The following is a 20,198-nucleotide window of genomic DNA, read 5'->3' as shown; positions in this document are numbered from 1 at the left end:
TCTTTGTTACCTTTCTTTATAACTTTACATATACGAGTTGTCGGAAGAATCATTTGATCAAGTTTGTGTTAATCCACCTGTTTTTTCTGTTTTTTCTGTTACGCAAATGTAATGTTTGTAGATCCTGACGATTTATTTCATGTCTCCAATGAAAACGAATAATGGGATGCATCATATGCTACCATACAAATCGCCACGGGGGTGCATGTCTCTTTCCTTTCCTCTCACTGGTCATCTTTCACTTGTTGGCATGCCACGATCATTACTATTTCTAAGGGCCCACCCCTCTCTACCTGCATGCCCCTTCTCGTTACAACCCCTACTACTCCTCCCAAGATGGCGGACCACGCTATTTCAGGGTTCTTAGTCCATTTTTGTTGTTTACTTTTCATTTCCGGTTGCGGTCGGGATTTAAAATCCCAGCAACGGGTCAGCGTTCGCTTCAGATGCAACGCGATCCATAAGCAGGAGTGACGGGAGACCGGTAACAGGTAATGGGGCTTCTGCCCATACCTTTTTAGTTTTCTTCATTTCTGATTTATTCTTAACAAAGATACATGCACGGTGACTGACGCTAGCGATTGCTAGCGTCACTGTCCATTCTAACACTGCTCCTCCTGGGACATTTAGTTTATTTATAAACTGCATAACGCATTCGGCTCGCGCACCGTTCACTCTCCGTTAGACGCACCGTTAACTCCCCGAAAGACGCACCACCACTATATTAATATGCCTTGACGGCTTTCTTCACCGGTGCTAGTTATGTTAATACCGGTAGATCAACTAGTAATCTATGACCAATTTCCATTCAAATGGTACTGAGACCCGGCCATGTACCTTACAATATCTGCGAAATACTAACACATGGGCACAACTCGTTATGACTTGTTAGCTGAATATTGGCATTCACCATATAGTACATAACCATAAATCTGCGCAACTATAAAGTTATCTGCATTCATTAATCAGCTTTCGATACACAAGATGCAACTTAATCCTAGCCTCACTGCTTATTGCTGCTTGCATGGCTCGTCGATCATTTTGTAGATGTTCCTTTTCTCTAAAAAGAGAGAAAATATTTCCTTTTCCTTTTTTCTCAGACGTATCATGGTCTACGGACTCCCCCTTTTAACGCATACCACACATATCTGGTCTATATTCATGACCACTGGAGTATAATATACATTACCAATACCTCTAATCTACGAAAGGTATGCTTGTTTCTCTTTCTTTTTTGTTCTTTCTTCTTTGGTTTTATATGTAGACGAGTCGATTTCTTGTATACCACATGGGTGATTTCCTTCATTCACAGAGCAATTAACATTTCTCACTCACTTGATGTATGACACCCTCTTTTTGGACGTATGTTATTTACTGTTCTTTGGGACATTCTTGCTCATTCCTTGTCTGACGATCACTGCTTGGACTAGCGCACAGCATAGGTGTTTGTTTTCAGGTGTCTTACCACATATATGGGAAACAGAAGGAGATATCTCCCTTCGTTTTTAGTATAGCTTATGTTTTTTCACAATCACGTATCTCTGGCACGTGGTCTCTCTCTAAAACCCATTAATATTTGTTCTGTTCCATGACTGGCATCACTATTTGTTTTGCCAACAATCCATAGACAATTTTTGTTACTCACACATCATATTTGTATATGTTTACAGCCTTGAAAAAGTCCAGTGTGACGAAACACGTGTCGGCTGTTTTCTTTCACCAATTCTCTTGCTAGAATCACCAAGGAATAAATGGCTTTTACTGTGACCTTGAGATGTGCCGTGGTTTTCTGTTTTAATCACTAAATCTCTCAATGGAGGATAGTGAAGGTACACACAGGATCCCCTGCGTTACTCTGTATAATAGGTCAACATGTTTCTTGCTGTTTAGTCAAAAATGACTGATAGTAGCCTTGGCCTCTAGGGGCATAATTGGGGGAGGTCTGCTGAAAGCCTTGGCCTGACACTCGACCCCGATAGCGTCCGGTCCTGGTAAAAAGGCCAAAACGTAACATCTGTTTCATCGAAGCCTGGGCCTTATCCAGAGCTGAAAAGGTAGATACACATTTACCCAGGTCTTTAATGAACCTGTCTCCAAAAATGAGACCATAAGCTAGAGATCCTGGTTCAGTAGGAGCAAGTTCTGCCAATTTGAGCTCAATGCGCATAAGAAATGACTGTTGGCGCTCTGTGGACATGGCACAATTTATGTTTCCCAGTAGACAGATGGCTCTCCGGGTCCATTCAAGAACGACCTCCGGATCCAGAGGCATACCGATCTCTTTAGCCCGAACTGCTAATTCCAAAATTTTTATAATGGGGCCTGAAAGATCCAACATTTTGTCCTGGCAACCCTTCCAGGCACAATCAAGCCCTTTCTTGGGGTCTTTTGTAAACTTGTTCAAGAAGGTAGACACACTATAGTCAATTTCAGGAGTGTCTGATACCTTCCAAAGCAGAGAGGGTCGTGGACATTCTGAATGCAATGTACTGCGCACATCCTTACCGAAGCTTCTGCGCAATCTATCATCCACATAGTGGGCCACTTCCACACATGGAACCCATTCTGTAGACCGAGGGTGAATAATGTTCTCAGGGTCAAATAACAAATTTTCCTGTGCCACCACCTCATCCGGAACATGATGAGATTTACGTTTGCGTTTACCTGTTTACTTGGGTTCAGAGAACTCCGAATCAGAATGAGAATCAGAAGATTGTAAGAGTTCCTTACGAGAACCTGATGGAGGTGGAAATATGTCAGAAGCGGTTGTGAGACCAGGACCATTCTCACGGTCTTTAGGGACCGCAGTTGCCATCTGCGAAAGAATTTCCGCTGAGGATAACGATCCTAAGGATGCTCTGGGGTTCAAACTGCTCTCATCAGACTGAGGTTCTCCAATCCTTGACAAAGAAGGTGGAGATCCCATTAACTCTTTGCCCATATCTGACCAGGGGCATTGTAAAAGGTTTTAAGGCCTTAATCAAAGCTTGATTAACTGAATCCTGTACAGGATGGCTGAAGCGCTGTACCAATCTTTCCTCCATCTGATCTTGGAAGGGTTCTTCCACTTCTTCCTTATAATATTCATCCTCCTCAGCAAAGTAAGCCATGGTAGGATGCACAGAAGGAGTTCAAGGGGGGAGGAAATCCCCTACAGGTCAAACAAAGTCAGAATATTCTGTCCTATATCTCACTGAGACTCTGTCTCAAAAAGGCCCAATACTGTGTGGATGGAGCACCTGTATTACCCTCCTAGGCAAAGCCTTAGACCGCTTTTGCAGCCGTTGGGCGTTCCGGGGGCAGTAAAACACACTGGTCACCTTGCGCGCTGCACACAATGAAAATCCGATTCAAGACTGGAGTTTTCGGCCCGTGCGCGGGAAACCAGTAGAAATAGAGAGTGGACAGCTCTCAAAGCAGCGCTCGTTAGGTCTCCAAGGGAGACCCGGTATTCCAATGTTGGAATCGCCAGCCCACCCCGCACATCTAAAAGAGGGAACAGGCTGGACTCCAAACCTCAGAGTATCTTTAAGCAATTAAGCTGTGACACGCGATCGGAAAAGAGGAAACACCATCCGATTGGGCATGCGGCCAAATATAAACAGGGCAGGACCGCGAAGCATGTCCTTAGAACAAAGCCCTAACACGAGCACCGCTCAGCCCCGTTCCCGCTCCATGGGCCAAATTGCATGTAAGAAATTCACACAAACAAGATTGCAGCAAAGAAAGAGGAAGGACTTTTGTTATAGGTACTTATAGTGGGGAACAAGCCTGGGATTGGTCAGGCCGGACTACAGATGCTCTTGGGAAACTTAGTTTTTGATTTTCTGTAAGTTTATTGACTGCTGTTTTAATTGGCAGTAAAGAAAAAGAAGCATAATCCGAAGCCTCCGGTCCTGACATAGAATCCAAAACTGCTTGACTGCCACCATTACTGTCACTGCAGTGAGCAGGCTAGTTGTTTGGGGGCAAAGGAGGGGCTACTTATGTACCAGTATTGCAAAACAAATCTACTTTGCACAGAGCTGGGGAAAACTGTCAACTTTTAAGGGGATTGTGTTTTTACAAAAATATTGTGATTGCTGCTACCTTTTTTCGAATCCAAAACCGATTGATGGCCACCATTACTGTCACTGTAGTGAGCAGTCTAGTTGTTTGTGGACAAAGGAGGGGTTAAAGCAAGCAGGAGCAACCACAATCCACATGCCGGTATTGCAAACACTAATCTACTTTGCTCAGAGCTGGGGATAATTTTTGCCTTTTAAGGATATTGTGCTTTTACTAGTTTTCATAAAAATATTGTGATTACGGCTACCGTTTTTTTTCCTGACTCCAAAACTGCTTGATGGCTGCCATTGCCATCACTAGAGTGAGCAGTCTAGTCGTTTAGGGGCAAAGGAGAGGCTTCTTAAGAAGTAAGCTGGCACAACTGTGCAGCGGACATGCCGATGGCATGAAAAAGGCGAGCCAGTCAGTGCCCGTCTGCACACCGATCACGCACAGTGCCTGCCACACTGTTGGTTTAGACCTTAAAATGCAGAAACAACTGCCCAGACTGACCTACCAGAGTTAGGAATTATTGCTGCTCAGACCAAATTTAACCAAGGAAAGTGACGGGATAGGAAGACAGAATAGTCACAGATATGATGCCAACCAGGGTAAACGTGGGAGTAGAGGCACTTAAATGCAGATTCATTAATGCATGCTCACTGGTGAAACATGCACCTGAATGAAATCTCTGGCTAGATTCAAACAATTTAGACCAGCTTTTTATCACAGAGACCTGGATTCCTCCAAATTCAGATGCAGATTTGAGATTGACCTGTCCTCCGGGCTATAAAATAATCCATCAAACAAGAGTAGTGAAAAGAGTGAAGGGACAGCAATCATCTTCAAAGAGAAATGGGAGATGGCCATCATCCAAACTGATAAAACACAGGGGGCATTATAAGCTAGGTTCTTCCTCAAGGTAAAAAGTGTGATAGACTTTTCAGGTATTTTATGCTATCGGCCACCAGGAACTTTACAGGATTCAATACAGCCAGTTTTGAGAATAGTAACAAACTTTGCACTGACCCATTCTAACTTCCTTGTGCTGGGGGCTTTATTATATGACATATGGGTGAAAGAAACCATACATATTCAAGCTAGAAATTGTTTTATACTCATGTGATAGCTTAGGTCTGAAATAATTCCTTAACAGCCCAACACATCAAAGGGGTCATACCCTTGAACTGATTCTGGCCCCAACAGACCCGATTATAGTAAGGGATATGATCCTGGTGTGCAGGTTAGATCACCTATTAATAACCTTTTATCTAGGGGGGCCTAAAATGAAAGAGGAAGTCAAAATAACCACAAGGATTGTGCAGAGTAGAGAGTGGTCTAAGATAAGGAAGTTGAAAGAGGTAAAACTATTCAATACAACTGTTATCAAAAGAAATCCACAGTGCATGAAAACTGATGGAATTCTAAAAATATTCATAGAGATACCCTACATAAAGTGGCACCCATAAAAAGTCAGCAAGTTAAACCGAGTCCATCATCCCCTTGGTTTACAGAAGCCTTGAAAGAAAGGAAATCCAAGTGAAGGAAACTTGAAAGGCAATGGTGAAGCACCCACTTAGAGAATGATAAGTTGCAATTACCTACTGCATTAAATAATTAAAAATGACATTAGAAAAGCTAAAGAAAACGTCTACACTAAAACTATCAAAGAAGCAGCAAATAGCAGCAAATAGACCTAAAAAGTATTTGGCATAATGATAGAGATAGCAAATCCAGACTGTTCAAAACAAACTATGAAGCTGAATAGTTGTGTAACTGTCTGTCGGAATGTTTTAATAACAAATTCGAGCTAATCATAAATGATATAAAGAATGACTCTCTGATCAATGATCATCAATGCAACAAAGGGTGTACAGGTAAAACCCAACAATCAACAATTCTGCAAACTAGAACAACCAGTAATAGATAAGAAAATATAGAAATTCCGAATGAAGAGGAGTTAGCCTTGTAAATCTCTACAGGTTCCCCATTAGATTTAATCTCACCCACTCTGTGGAAGGAAAAAGCGGACGAATTGTACTCAGGGTTATCAAAAACATGCAATCAGTCTTTGTCTATGGGCAAAGTGCCAGCATCCTGAAAGAAAGCACTGGTTACCCTTTTATTGAAAAAGCCAGTGGCATATGTAAACGATCATAGTAACTACCGACCAACGTCGCAGCTTCCCTAGCCTGTGAAAATTGTGCAAAAACACGTTAGCAAAAAGTTAGCTGGCTTTTCATAAAAGCACAACATTTTGGAGAACAAACAGGCTACAGACCAGCACATGGCAAAGAAACAGCACTAATTTTTGACCTGAGGTTGACGATTAACGGAGGCCAGGTTGCAGTAGATTATTAGATCTGTTAGTTGCATTTGATATTGTCAACCATCAAACATTAACCCACAGACTTGAAGTAATAGGAGTGGAGGGCACCTTTTTGGAGTGGATTAAACCCTAACTAGTAGAGAGATATCAAGCAATCTCACTCCCACCATTCTGCTTGGAGTCCAAGGAAATTATACATTGAGTACCTCATGGGTCAATGGTGAGCCCCAGTCTTTTCAATGTACATTTACAACCACTACTGACCCTGATTAAATCTCATGGGAGTTCGTTTATCAGCTATGCAGATGATAACCAGTTAATTCTGTGAGTGGATAAAAACAGCTTGATTCATATTGAAAGACTACCTAACTGCCTACAAGAGATGGCAAATTGGCTCAGGAGGAACACATTAAAATTTAATGAAAGCAAAACTGAGTTCATATGCCGTTCTCCTTCAAATGTGTCTTACTCACACTCCTGAACAATTTTTGGCCTTGGACCAGCTCAGAGAACCTGAAAATGGCACAGGCGGTACGAAATCTGAGAGCTTTCATGGATGAGTAATTATCCATGGTCACTCATATCAATAAGACGGCTGCCATGTGTTTTTGATAGATGAGGAATCTGAGAAAAAGTTTTCCACTCCTACCCCAGCCAGCTAGAAAACTAATGGTACAATGCACTATATTAAGCAGAATTGACTACTTCAATGCAATATTACTAGGAGCTCCAGATAATCTCATTAAAAGATTACATAGAGTCCAAACAATAGCAGCAAAATTGCCACTGCATAAGTCAAGATATGACTCAGCTTCAAATACCTTAAGGGAACTCCACTGCTTACCAGTGAGAGAGAGAATTGCCTTCAAAGCACTGTGCGTGGTCCATAAAGCCATACGCTGGTTAGGTCCTGTGTTACTGCAGAGGACATTCAGGCACTGGGCCTCAGATGTGTTTGCAGTCTTTACCAGCTAATTTGGTCTCTGTGCCAAGGTTTCAGAAAGTAAGGTTGGGTGGTAGGTCTTTTCAGGTCAAGGCAGCCTAATTGTGGAGTAGACTACCGGCCCACCTTTAGAGACAATTAAAGTTTACTTAGCTTTAGGAAGAACCTGAAAACATGGCTCTTTCCAGATTAAAAGATTAATGGACTTGACTTTTAAGGGCAACTGTTGCAGAATTGGCAAGGTTTTTGTGATGCAGGCTGTATTGATGGCACCATAATACCTGTTGAGTAAAGACTGCTTTCTACAAATGCATAATAATAATAATGATAATAAAGACAGAGCCAATCATAAAGAGCCATCACCCAGCATGATCATTGTATTTTTTTAAATTATATCTCTAGAAAATGCACCATGTCCCAAGTGAAAAAAGTAACCAAAATGTTAATATAATCTGTAGTACATGTACACATATGTTACAAGGAAAAAACAGACAAAGTGTGTTCCGTAAAACACAAGCAACCAAGTATATTAGTCCAATATATAAATTATAATAAATTAACACCTTTTTCTGAATGAGGCTTAGAAAATCGGTTTGAGTGTTTTGAATGACGACAATGCAAAATCATACTGACAATCCTGGAGTCAAATGTAAACAAAGTGTGTATTGTAATTGATACTCATTGACACAATACCTTAGTATGCTGCCTTCTAAGTTCCGCATAAGATAGCACTGATGAAAATTACTTACGGTGCAGAAAAAGAAAACCTACTTACTTCCAGGTGCCCATTTTCCGGGTCTTCAGAATGAAAAACAAATATAATACTGTTTATCTGAAATATAAATAAAGGTAAATACACCAAACTCACACCCAAGATGTTGGGCTGACTGAGGACTGCAATTGGTCACAATTACTAAAAGTGACCATCGAGGCGATCTCAGGTATCTGAACTGCGTCTTACTGCAAGACACAATCGTTGGCTCAAAAAACACTCAAAAGTTCTATCTGGAATGTAACATCCAATGAAACTATGAAGTGGGGTACACAGGTGGGGCACCCTTTTTATAAGAAGTGTGGGAACAAAGAACAGTAGAACATTTGTTATAAGCAATTGGATTCCTTTCCATTTTTGGCTCCTCAATGTAAGCTAGTCTGCAAGGAGAAACATTTTGCAAAATGCCATTTGAAGCTCACAATAGTATGGATAACCCCAAACTCAAAGCTGTACAAATAACCACTTTCTGTCTGTAAACTCAGTTTCTTGTGCAGAATTCAGGAATACATAGATTTCTTTCATATCCAATTTTCATTCATTAGATCTTAGGGCATGAATTGCTCTATGGTAACTACACAATGAAAAATCATTATCAGCTGCAGCTCATTAGCAGTTGGCTCTCTGTTGGTTTCCCTAAAACACATGATTCAAACAATATGCCCCTATTATGAGTGTGGCAGTCTTAAGACTGCCACACTCGCTGTGGTGAAATGACTGGCGTCAAAGTGGCAGTCGGACTGCCATATTATGACCGTGGCGGGGCTGCCACGGTCAGACCGTCGGCACAGCCAGGTTGCTTCAGGTCGACAGCCTGGCAATGCCAGCAGTCTTAATCTACCAGGGCAACGCTGCAAGCAGCACTGCCCTCCAGATTACGAGTTCGCTCTCCGCCGGTTTTTGCATGGCGCTTCCACCGCCATGCAAACGCTGGCGGAAATGGTGTACCGGGGGCTCCATGGAACCCATGCACTGGCATGGGCAGTGCAGGGGCCCCCATGGACAGCCCTGTAGCACTTTTTACTGCCTGAATTGTAGACAGTGAAAAGCACTGCGGGTGCTGTCGCACCGCAAGATTGTAGCCAGTTTGACTATGAGCCGGTGTCAATGTTGTAGCCTGTTTCCCACTGGGCCAGCGGACAGAAACACTGTTTCCACCGGCTGGCCTAGTAGCAGAAAACTCATAATACGGCAGTCGCGGTTTTCTATCCGAAAGAGTTTGGCAGGCAACTCACAATCAGGGCCTATATGTCCCGGCAACCAGAAGGGTCAGCTTGACATATTGTTAAGTTGCTTTTGTAAATTGGGGTTACACACAAAAACGGTGTCATCAATTGCAATTTCCATTATTTTTTATTTTACTGATTTGTGTAGGTTGGTCATGGTTTCCTAGATAAACTAATGAACCTTTGCTGAATTCAACTTTTGTCTAGCCTGTTGAAATGTATAACTTCTTGTTTCACCATTGGGTTCCATACTTGTTTTCATCCCAAAATGGAAGTAGTTGCAAGCTGGAACTTCGGGAAAAATGGTATTCTACTTAGACACATGCAAAAAACTGTGTAAAAACATGTTTTTTTTTTTCTTACAACTCTCCTTATTCTTGAAAGATTGAAAGACAGTGCTCCTCGAAAAGTAAATCTTTTGTTGATTACATTTTAAGGAAAAATAAATGCTTTCTTGAACAACACTTTTCTTTCAAATTCATTTAAATAAAGCAATAGTTTTCTACATTTTGGTTATACTGTATTCTCAGTTTCCTCAAGAGGAAACACAACCTCTGGGTACTTTTAGAATACTCAATATGTGGTAAATTTGGCCTGCGCACAAAAAGTTAGGAAGGCTTAAGCACAAACTTAAGAATAATAGAACACAGCACTGGGGTGGACAAAGTCACAGCACATAGGGAGTTACAGATGTCACCCATTTGAAACCCACTTGTATTCAGTGCCTAAGAATTTACAGGTGAGAATTAGGGCTCAACGGTCTGTGTAGGATATTAATCTGTTAAGATTCAAAAGAGTGACAGTCTTTAGATATGCTGTGGATGAATTGTTGTGCTTTCAAAACACTCTGCTCACAGAAATTTGTTGACCTTTTGTGGTCAATCTTTGACTCACCCTTGGCAGATTGGCTCAAGCAGAAATGAGAAACACATGCAGTAAGTATGCTACAAAAGCCTGTATGACTTAGGGTTATTGGTTGAGCAGGGTGAGAAATATTTTACAATCCTGGTCAGGGTTACTAAAAAAAAAAAAAACACTAAATTAACCTGTGCTTAAACCTCCGGTAGCTTGGCACAAAAGCAGTCAGGCTTAACTTGTAGGCAATGTGTAAATTATTTATGAAGCACTCGAACAGTAGTAAAGTGGAAACACAAGAAAAGTCCCACGCCAATTTAGAAAACTAAACTAGAGAACATTCTAATCAATAAAATGACACCAAACCAAATGACATCCAATCAGTAGAAAATAAGTTATGATTTTTTAAAAAAATTAAGTGAAAAATAGCACTGAAAGGATCAAAGCATCAACTGTGGATATCAGGTTACTCAATACTGGAGCAAAGTCAAAAGTTAAGGCCAACCGTGATGGAGCACAGTTCAGTTGCATGAGGTGGATTGGGCCAGGTCCTGGCTCAACTTTGAGCTTAGAAGACATTTCAAAGAAAAGGTTCTGAGACAGTAAATTTCTGCAGGGCCAGGCAACTGGCAGTGACTGAGGAGGAGGCGTTGTTGTTGGGGATCTGCTGGGCTGAGTTGCATTGTAGCTTTCTACATTTGGACTTTGTCACTTTTTTGGAACGCAAAATTCTTCAGCAGGATGAAGCTGTATGCTGTAGCCAACGAGGACTCCATGAGTCCAGACACCTTTGGTCAGACGTCCTACTGAACAGGATTTGCTGCTGCAGAAAAGAATGTAGCTGAAGCTACCATGGAATCAGGCAGACCAGCAGTGCACCTGGAGTGAACAGTGAGCAAGTAGGTCCCAGTCTTTCGTCGGTACTTAGGCCAATTCTGGTGTGAAATTTTCAACCTTTAAGATTAGTCAGGAGCCACACCTTAAGCACCACCTCCAACAGTCCAGGACAGAAGAGGCACGACGTGGGAGGTCAGGACCAGGGGTGGGTGGGGAGCTCTGCTCCACTGATGGAGCTAACAGAGTTTTTGGCACACCGCGCTTTGCTTACCACCACGTGCGCACTGCAGCCCAGTTATGGGCTACACAGCGCAAGAGCAGAGAGCCTGTGCTTGCACTGTATGGTCCATACCTGGGCTGTAGACACAGTGCGCACTTGACCTGATGTTAGCAACATGAAGCTGTTGGCAGTGCTAGCGCCAGATCCAGGCCTCCCTCTGCCAGAAGCCCGGGAGCGGGGAGGCAGAGAGTCAAGCGGCTTGCAACGAGGACCCTGGGAAGACCCAGGTAAGTCCTCACTTTTTTTTTGTGCTGGTGCACTGGTGACAATAGGTCTGGGCAAGCCAGTGCACAAGAGGCCTGAAACTGCAGCTTTCACTGCCTATGGCCCTGGCCTGAAAGTGCCCGATCTTGAAAGTGCTAAGCAGGGTCGGCCTGCCTAACAAGGCCCGACCGTGCTCAGCGCTTCCGAAATCAGGCACATTCAGGCCAGGGTGCCACTAGAGCAGGTGGCAATCCGCCGCTCATGAACTCTGTGAAACTTCACAGAGTTTTAAACCAACTCCGTGGAATTCCGCAGAGGGGAACTCAGAGAGCTCAGACCACCCTTAGTCAGGACTCACTCCAATAGAGGCCTGGTGCAAGCCATCTAGTCCCCCTTTGAAACACTGTCTGAGAGTAGCTTGGAAGTTGGCCTTTGTGTATTCCTCCCAATCATATGACCCAGTACACAGGCTGGAGGTACCAACTGGTTAGGAAAAAATGACAACCTTGTAAAAATGTGTTTTACAGAATTGTGACTTAAAATCTTCTTTTACCGTAAAGTTGGATTTTAAGTTACAATGAATTTGAGACCAAACATGACATTCCTACCTGTCCCCAAGCTAAAGTTAACTCTTATTAATTGTAATTGTAATTAGGTAACCACATGTTATCTGCTGGGAGATGTAGGCTTCACTTTACGGAAAAGTGAATTTGGGAGTTTTTCGCTATTTGTACATATAAAATATAAAATGCATGCCCTACCTTATAAATATAATGCACCCTGCCCTAATGGCTGTATAGGTCCTACCTTAGGGATAACTTAAATGTCTGAAAAATGGAGGTTTAGGCCTGACAAAAGGTTTATTTTGCCAGGTCAAACTGGCAGATTTAAAACAATTACAGGCTGTGATGGCAGGCCTGGGCATGTTTTAGAGTGTTACTTTAGTGGATGACACAATGAGTACTGCAGGCCCACTGGTAGCATTTCATTTACTGGCCTTGGGTATATGTAGTATCTCGTACTAGGGACTTAGAAGTACAATAAATGTGCCAATGAGGTGTAGGCCAATTCTCCATGTTTTAGTGAGAGCGAGCACAAGCAGTTCAGCACTGTTTTGCAGTGGCTAAGTACACAGAGTTCGAAATGCCAATACATTCAAAATTCAGAAAAGGGTGAAGACACAAAACTTTGTTGCACTTATCCCTCTGCAGTGTCACCCACTCCCTACAAAGTCAAAACAAAAATGACGGTGGGAAAAAATAACTTAACAGTTTGAAACCTGGGTAGCTACAAATAGAAAGGTTCCTGGGCAACATACCAAAAATTGTGTAAGGATCAGCAGTAAAGCAAAAACAAAAATAACAGTTAAAAACAATAGAAAAATAAACATCCAGTATTAGTCTGTCAAGTGTAGTAGCCAAGGATCAAAGCCCCTCGGCCACAAGCTGAACAATCGCTGGGTGTAAACTGGTGGCTCAAAGTCAAACATTATACCATTGGACTAAGAAATGTTCCTTGAGGTACAGTCCTGTGGCAAGGCAAGTCTACAAGATTCATTTGAGAAGGGCTTAGACATCTCACACAGGTCTATAGTTTTGAACTTTGTGCCAAAAAGCTCTGAGCGCGGAAAAAAATGAAGCCACCAAACTTGTTTCTTTTTAGTGTAGGCTGTCTACCTTTTTATAATGCTCCAAAGATTCAAATTTTCTGAGCCCATAAACTAAAGGCCGGGTATCTCTACTACTGTAGAAAGAATAAAATGAGACACACATATTATGTTTTTAATATTGCGTTGTCTAAAATATCAATGATCAGAATGATTTTTTAAAATATTTTTTATTATCATTGTTAAAAATATCATTGTGAAATGTTATGGGAATTTATATCATGTTTTAGATATTTACTTTAATTTTGTGTATTGTTAGACTTTTCATCCTTGGCGTGGTCTCCCTCAACTTTTTGCCTCTGTTTCCCAGGTTGTTGATGTGTGCTGGGCTCTGTGTTTGCAGTTTTTGTTATTCTGGGCACTTTACCACTGCTAGCCAGTGCTCAAGTGCAAATGCAAGTGATCCTACACAAAATGTGTATGTAATTGGTTCATCCATGATTGGCATATTTGATTTACTGGTAAGTCCCTAGTACAGTGCACCAGAGGTGCCCAAGGCCTGTAAATAAAATGCTACTAGTGGGCCTGCTGCACTGGTTGTGACACCCACAATAATAGCTCTGTAAACATGGCTCAGACCTGCCACTGCAGTGTCTGTGTGTGCAGCTTTAAACTGCCTATTCGACTTGGCAAGTGTACCCACTTGCCACGCCTAAACCTTTCCTTTTCTTACATATAAGACACCCCTAAGGTATGCCCTAGGTAGCCCCCTGGGCAGGGTGCAGTGTATGTTTAAGGTAGGACATATACTAATGTGTTTTGTATGTCCTGACAGTGAAATACTGCTAAATTCGGTTTTCACTGTTGCAAGGCCTATCCCTCTCATAGGTTAACACAGGGGCTGCCTTTAAATATGACTAAAGTGTAGATTCCCTTTGGGAGAGGATAGACATCTGGAGTTTGGGGTCTCTGCGCTCTGCTGATTTTAAGATTGTGTGTTTGAAAATGCCACTTTTAGAAAGAGAGCATTTTCTTGCTTAAACCATTTCTGTGACTCTGCCTGTTTGTGGATTTCCTGTCTGGGTCAGTTTGACAGTTGGGCTGGTTGCACCTCTCACTAGACAGTGACACAAAGGGAGCTGGGGTGTAGCCTGCATATCCTGATGAGCCATCTGTGCTAGGGGGGAGGAGAGGAGAGGTCACTCACACCTGAAATGGCTGTGCCTGCTCTCACACAATGCTGTCTCCATCCCCCTGGAGTGTGTCTTGGGCCTCGCCTGCATAAAGGCAGGATTTCACAAACAAGTGAGGCTACTTCAAAGGGCAAAATGGGTATAAGAAGGGCACCCAAAACCACAGACTTTAGAACACTTCTGGAAACCAAGAGGAACATCTGCCTGGAGAAGAGCTGAAGAGCTGAGGAAGGAGAGCTGCCCTTCCTGTGACTGTGCTTTGTGGAGCTATCCTGCAGTTGCTGCTTCTGCCTGTGCAAGAGGACAAAGACTGGACTTTGTGGGCCTTCCTGCTTGTGAAGAACTCTCCAAGGGCTTGAACTAGAGCTTGCCTCCTGTTGTTGAAGCCTCAGGGACAGCAAAGATTTCTCTCCGCCAGCACCTGGAGCCTCTGCTGAGACTCCTACCCTTCCAAGTGGTGCCCATCAAGTTCCTGGGACCCTGAAAGGAGAAGCTGGCAGAACAAGAGTGAGAAATGCACGCACAGACCGCCGTGCAGGGAAAAGATCGACGCAACTCCGACGCGGCTGAAACATCGACGTTCGCGGCTGGAGAAACGATAGGCAGCATCGCTGACAGAGGCTGGTGAGAGCGCAACCCACGCTGTGTGGTTTTCGAATCATCGTGCGGCAGGATTTCCGACACTAACATCGCTGGAAGTGTAAAAACAACGCAAGGTCTACCCGGACCCGAGAGTGCTGTTTGGATCAACGCATCGCTCTCCTGTGGAGAGAAGAAACGACGCACGCCGACCCGACTGAAGGAGAAACAACACACTGTCTCGCTCGTGAGTGTTAGCGACGCATCGCAAGCCCCTTTTGACACACACTCGCCCTTGCGGAGTTATTTTTGACCCACCCAGGTACATTTCCATGCTAACAGCTTTAGCGTTGTGTTTAAAATCACATGAAGACTCTTTTTGGTTTTTAATTGATAACTTGACTTGTTTTGTTTAGGTAAATATTTTCTATGTGTCTAAACCTGTGTTGTGTCATTTTGTAGTGCTTTCATTAATTTACTGTGTTTGTTGGTACAAATACTTTACGCCTAGCACTCTGAAGTTAAGCCTGCCTGTTCGTGCCAAGCTAACAAGGGGGTGAGCGGAAGTTAGCTGAGGGTGATTCTCTTTTACCCTGACTAGAGTGATGTCCCTTGCTTGGACAGGGGGTAACCTGACTGTCAACCAAAGACCCCATTTCTTACAAGTATAATAACTTTACGAGTGGGATATTGAGTTTACAGGGGAAGAGGATAGGGAGTAATTCAAAATGTTTAACTTTTTAAGTTTGCTAGGTTTAAGATGCTGTGGTGTTCATTTTTCTTTTAAATTTTTACTTTTTTAATAAATTTCAATTTCCTTTTTTGTAAGTTTTTTAAAATTTAACATTTTTATATGAATTATATAATAATTTGAAGGCTGTATTAAACGCTTATTTGTAATTTTCTGGTAGTACTCACAATTTATTTTATGTTTTGTGATTTACTTGATTGGTATAATTAAAATAGATTTCTGTAATATATTATGTTTAGTGTAATGTTTATTATAAATTGGTTGCTGTAGTTACATTTGGGGAAGAAATAATAATTATGAACCCCAAAAGCCAATTTATTTTCAGTATGGTAAATTAACTTGAAATTGTGAATAGTGAATTTGGACTCCCCAGAGTCCAAGTCTTTCTCTAATGTGATATATTTTGGGAAAAGTACTATTTTAACTCCAGATTTAACACTTTCTCAAATGTAGCTTGGTTTTTATTTTCAACAGAAAATGTGATGGCCATAGACCATAAGCATGTGTTTAATTTGACTGGATAATTTGAGGCTACTTGGGATTTTTTTGACTTAATGGAAAGCCACATTTAATATATTAATTTTAATTTGACTTATTTTCTTTGTGTAGGTATATTTAAAGTAGTATTATGTGCTTTATTTAGAATTATGTCAATTTTCCAGTGTTCAATATTTTAGTTTTTGGAATTATTGGCTAATATTCTTAGTTTTAATGTTTTTTGATGTGTAGGCAATATTGGCATTTCTTTCGTTTTGTCATTGATGGTTTATTTTAGTAGTTATTTTTCCAGAATATTTTTGTCATTGATATTTGTGTGCTTACTTCTTAAGTAAGGGGACACAATATTTATGATTTTGATTTTTTGGTGATATCTGCGTATGTCAGTATTGTTATTGTTTTTCTCGATATAGTGTTATAAAACTGGAGGAGAGTAAACCTTTTGTACAACATTTGATTTGTTGTCTACCAGACACCACGCACATTGCAGATAGTCACGCAGTCACATAGTGACATATAACTTTCTCTCTCAAAACAGCATATTCCATACAGTCTTGGGAGGCTGTATAGTTAAGGATCTTTGGGTGTTGGGGGCTAAAATGTATTCCTAGGGAGGGCTGGTAGGCCACCTCACAATAAGTGTTTTACATAACAATCTGCTCTAATAAAACTAATAGACCTGAAGTCACTTACCACCAAGTGCCCTTCTCCTCTGAAACCTAATTATAAGGTGCTGTAATTGGCCTATAGATTCTAATTTTCTGTGGAGACTCTCACCAAACAGGAATCACCTTTGGCGTTTCAAAAATTGATGAGCTCAGTCACAAAACTATCAGAGCAAGCAGTGGGGGCTTCTCTGCAATGGCAGAGGAGTAGCCCCCACTGGCACAGAGCAAGCAGCTGAAAAATAAAATATGTTATTATTTTTTATTTTTCAGCTGCTGTCTGAGTCAGCTTGTGAAGGGAGGGCTAGGTGGGCCATGGGGGGGGAGGAAAACAGGTGGAGGGGAGTCACTGGAGTCCACTTAAAAGTGCGCATGTCAGTTTGGCCAGCCATCTTAGATCAGCCAAGCAGACTTACGCACTTAGGTTTCTCCATCCCAGCTAGCTGTGTTACATAGCCAGGTTAGAGAAAAAGCACAGACTCCCTTGCACTGTCTGAGAGGCAGACCAAGCTGCTCAGACAAATCCTGGTACTGCTCTCTTACTAAGTATAGCATGAGAGCAGCACAAGGAATGTATGGAGAGCCTTTGCTAGTGTCCCAGGGACTGCTGGGACACCATCAGGAGCAGGAAAGATGAGGAGAGAGGCAGCCAGCAGCATAGTCGGCAGGACAGGTAAGGTTTTTTTTGTTTATTATTTACCCAATCCCCCACCCTCCCACTTGAGATTTGCCATGTCCACAACTGAGAGCAAGTCATGAAAAAAGAAAAAAACAAGGTAACTTCTATGCACAGTTTAGGAGCCTGAAGTCTAGTATTCCCTGCTTTCATTATTGGAGTTGCTAATCATGGTGGGTACACACTCACAGTCTGTCTTTAATCAAACCATTATTTCACTTCTACTCTGGAAAAAGAAACATAAGGAATGCCTAAAAGTTGGACGGTTTAAGAAATAATCCTGCCATACTTCTTTTTAAAAAAAACAAAAGAATTACAGCTACATGCCATAGTTATTATGCCACTGTTACGGATCAACTGTTGCCCTCTGTAACTTTGTTATTACAAATAGTTCATCAAATGTCATTGAGAAGCTATTTGACAGCCAGTAATGAGACAGATGATTTCTTCACAGGTGCTGTGGTCTGTAGTTTACTACAAAGATTTCTTACCCATTATACTCAATGCTATACTCTACTTACTGCATCTGGAATTCAGTGTTTACTGAGCCGAGCTTTCTTTTATAACTATTTGTTATGCACAGAGTGTTTTTAGTTTGCAGCTTAGTCCAGCTGCATCATTGAAATCCAACTTGTAATTGCCACTTTGGGATTTCGGTACATTATGGCCTTGCTTTTATGTTTTCTTATGTTGTGCTTGAATCAGTTTTTAAAGTACATCTGGCATGAGAAAAGTTTGATCAATGCAGTGTGTTTTCTTCCAGAAATCTCACCCCTCAGTGAAATATTTCAAACCCTGAACATGGTTTATGTCAGTGCTGTTTTAAAAAAAATCTAAATTGGCTTCAATCTTTTGATATTCTTCTTTTGTGAAGTTTCCCGTTTGAACGTTTAGCATAGATCAATTAAATGTACCCTTGTTTAAGCTGCATCGATCAAGGCTCATCTTCTAATTGAATATTTAAATAGTTTTGTGATGTAGTCATGTTATTGTAGTTCACTACTGGCTGTCACAATTCATCTGACTAAAGTGACAGACATACCCTGCAGCAGAAAACTATGAGAGCTGAACAACATGCATTTATAACTCCATCAGGTACCTCAACAGATGAGTTAAAATGAGCGCTGGTCAGTGACAGGAGAAGAACACACATATATATATGTATATATATATATACATACATACATACATACATACATACACACACAGACACATATATATCTCTATCTATAGTCACTGAAAATACTAAAGGTTACAGGGACGGTTACTCACACAAAACCACAGAAATTCTGCGCTTATAGTTACCAGCCCTAATAATAACTTACGCCCCGCAAAGCACTGCTTATGACCTCAAATACTACATCACTCATGACATGGTCCGTGACATAACTGATGACATCTCAATGACATCACTGATGATATCATCCACCTAAAGACTCTCACACCCCATTCACAAGCCCATACAAACCTTTCATACACCCACTCACACAACTACTCACCTACCCATTCACACACCCATACAACTACACACAAAAACATGCATTGTAAAATGCACTCACACTCCCATTTGCATAATCATATGGCAAGTCACACAACCACTCACTTTGGCATGCAATTACTATTACTTCTACGCTGACTTGTACACTCAACAAGCCATTTGGACAGCTACACAACCACCTACACAGCGAATACAATCTTCACTTATTTTCGTATACAGCCTCTGACTCAGCTGTTCACACAACTATACACACATTCATGCACCCACTTACTTAGCAATACAGCCACCCAGTCATACAGACATACAGCCAACCAGACAATGAATCACTCACCCATACAACTACTTGTATACCCACTTACTCACACATCCACTTGCGTAATCTTATAGATACTAACACAAATACTCACTCTCTTATACACTCACTCATACATTCACTGACACGTGCACTGACTCGCCCATACAGATACTGACACAGCCTCTAACCCACTTAAAGAGTCACTCACACAGCTATTCAATCAGCCATGGAGGCACACAAACAGTCATTCATTTACCACTACAACTACTGACAAAACTACTCACTCACACACACAGAACTCTTCACACATCCACTTGTTTACCCATACAGCTACACAGAAACCCACTCACTCCCTCACTCAGTAAAACATCTACTGACAGCCATTCACCCAACTGTGCAGCCACTCACATACAAATGTAGACATCCACTCAAATGACATACATTACAAATACTATCAATGATCAGTAGCTATGGAAGAGTACTAATTTAACTTATGCAATACCTTTATGTATCTTTAACTCATGTAAGTATTTTTACACACTTACACAGACTTATGTCATCATCAGTGATGTCACTGGCCATGTCATGATTGATGTAATATGTGAGGTTACAAGCAGTGCTTTGCGGAGGTGTACGTTATAGTTAGGGCTGCTGAATTTGTTTGGTTTTGTACCAGTAAATTCAGTACCTAACCTCCCTGTAACCTTAGGTTTTTTCTGTGAATTTGTAAGGATTTTTTCAATTCTATTTCCTAACGATAAGGTTCCTGTAACTTAGTTTTGTTTTTTAACTTTAGAAATTCACAAAAAAAAAAAAAAATCTTAACTACAATGTCCCTGTAACAGTTGTTTGTTTCAGTCAATTTCTATGGTTTTTATAATGCACCAAGAGGGAGCGATCTTTATCAAATAAATTTACTATTTTGAAACATGTGGGGTGCATGA

The sequence above is a fragment of the Pleurodeles waltl genome, chromosome 2_1 (assembly GCF_031143425.1).
Source record: "Pleurodeles waltl isolate 20211129_DDA chromosome 2_1, aPleWal1.hap1.20221129, whole genome shotgun sequence".
Lineage (NCBI taxonomy): Eukaryota > Metazoa > Chordata > Amphibia > Caudata > Salamandridae > Pleurodeles > Pleurodeles waltl.
The sequence above is the reverse complement of the archived record's forward strand: the minus strand, read 5'-3'. Positions refer to the sequence as shown.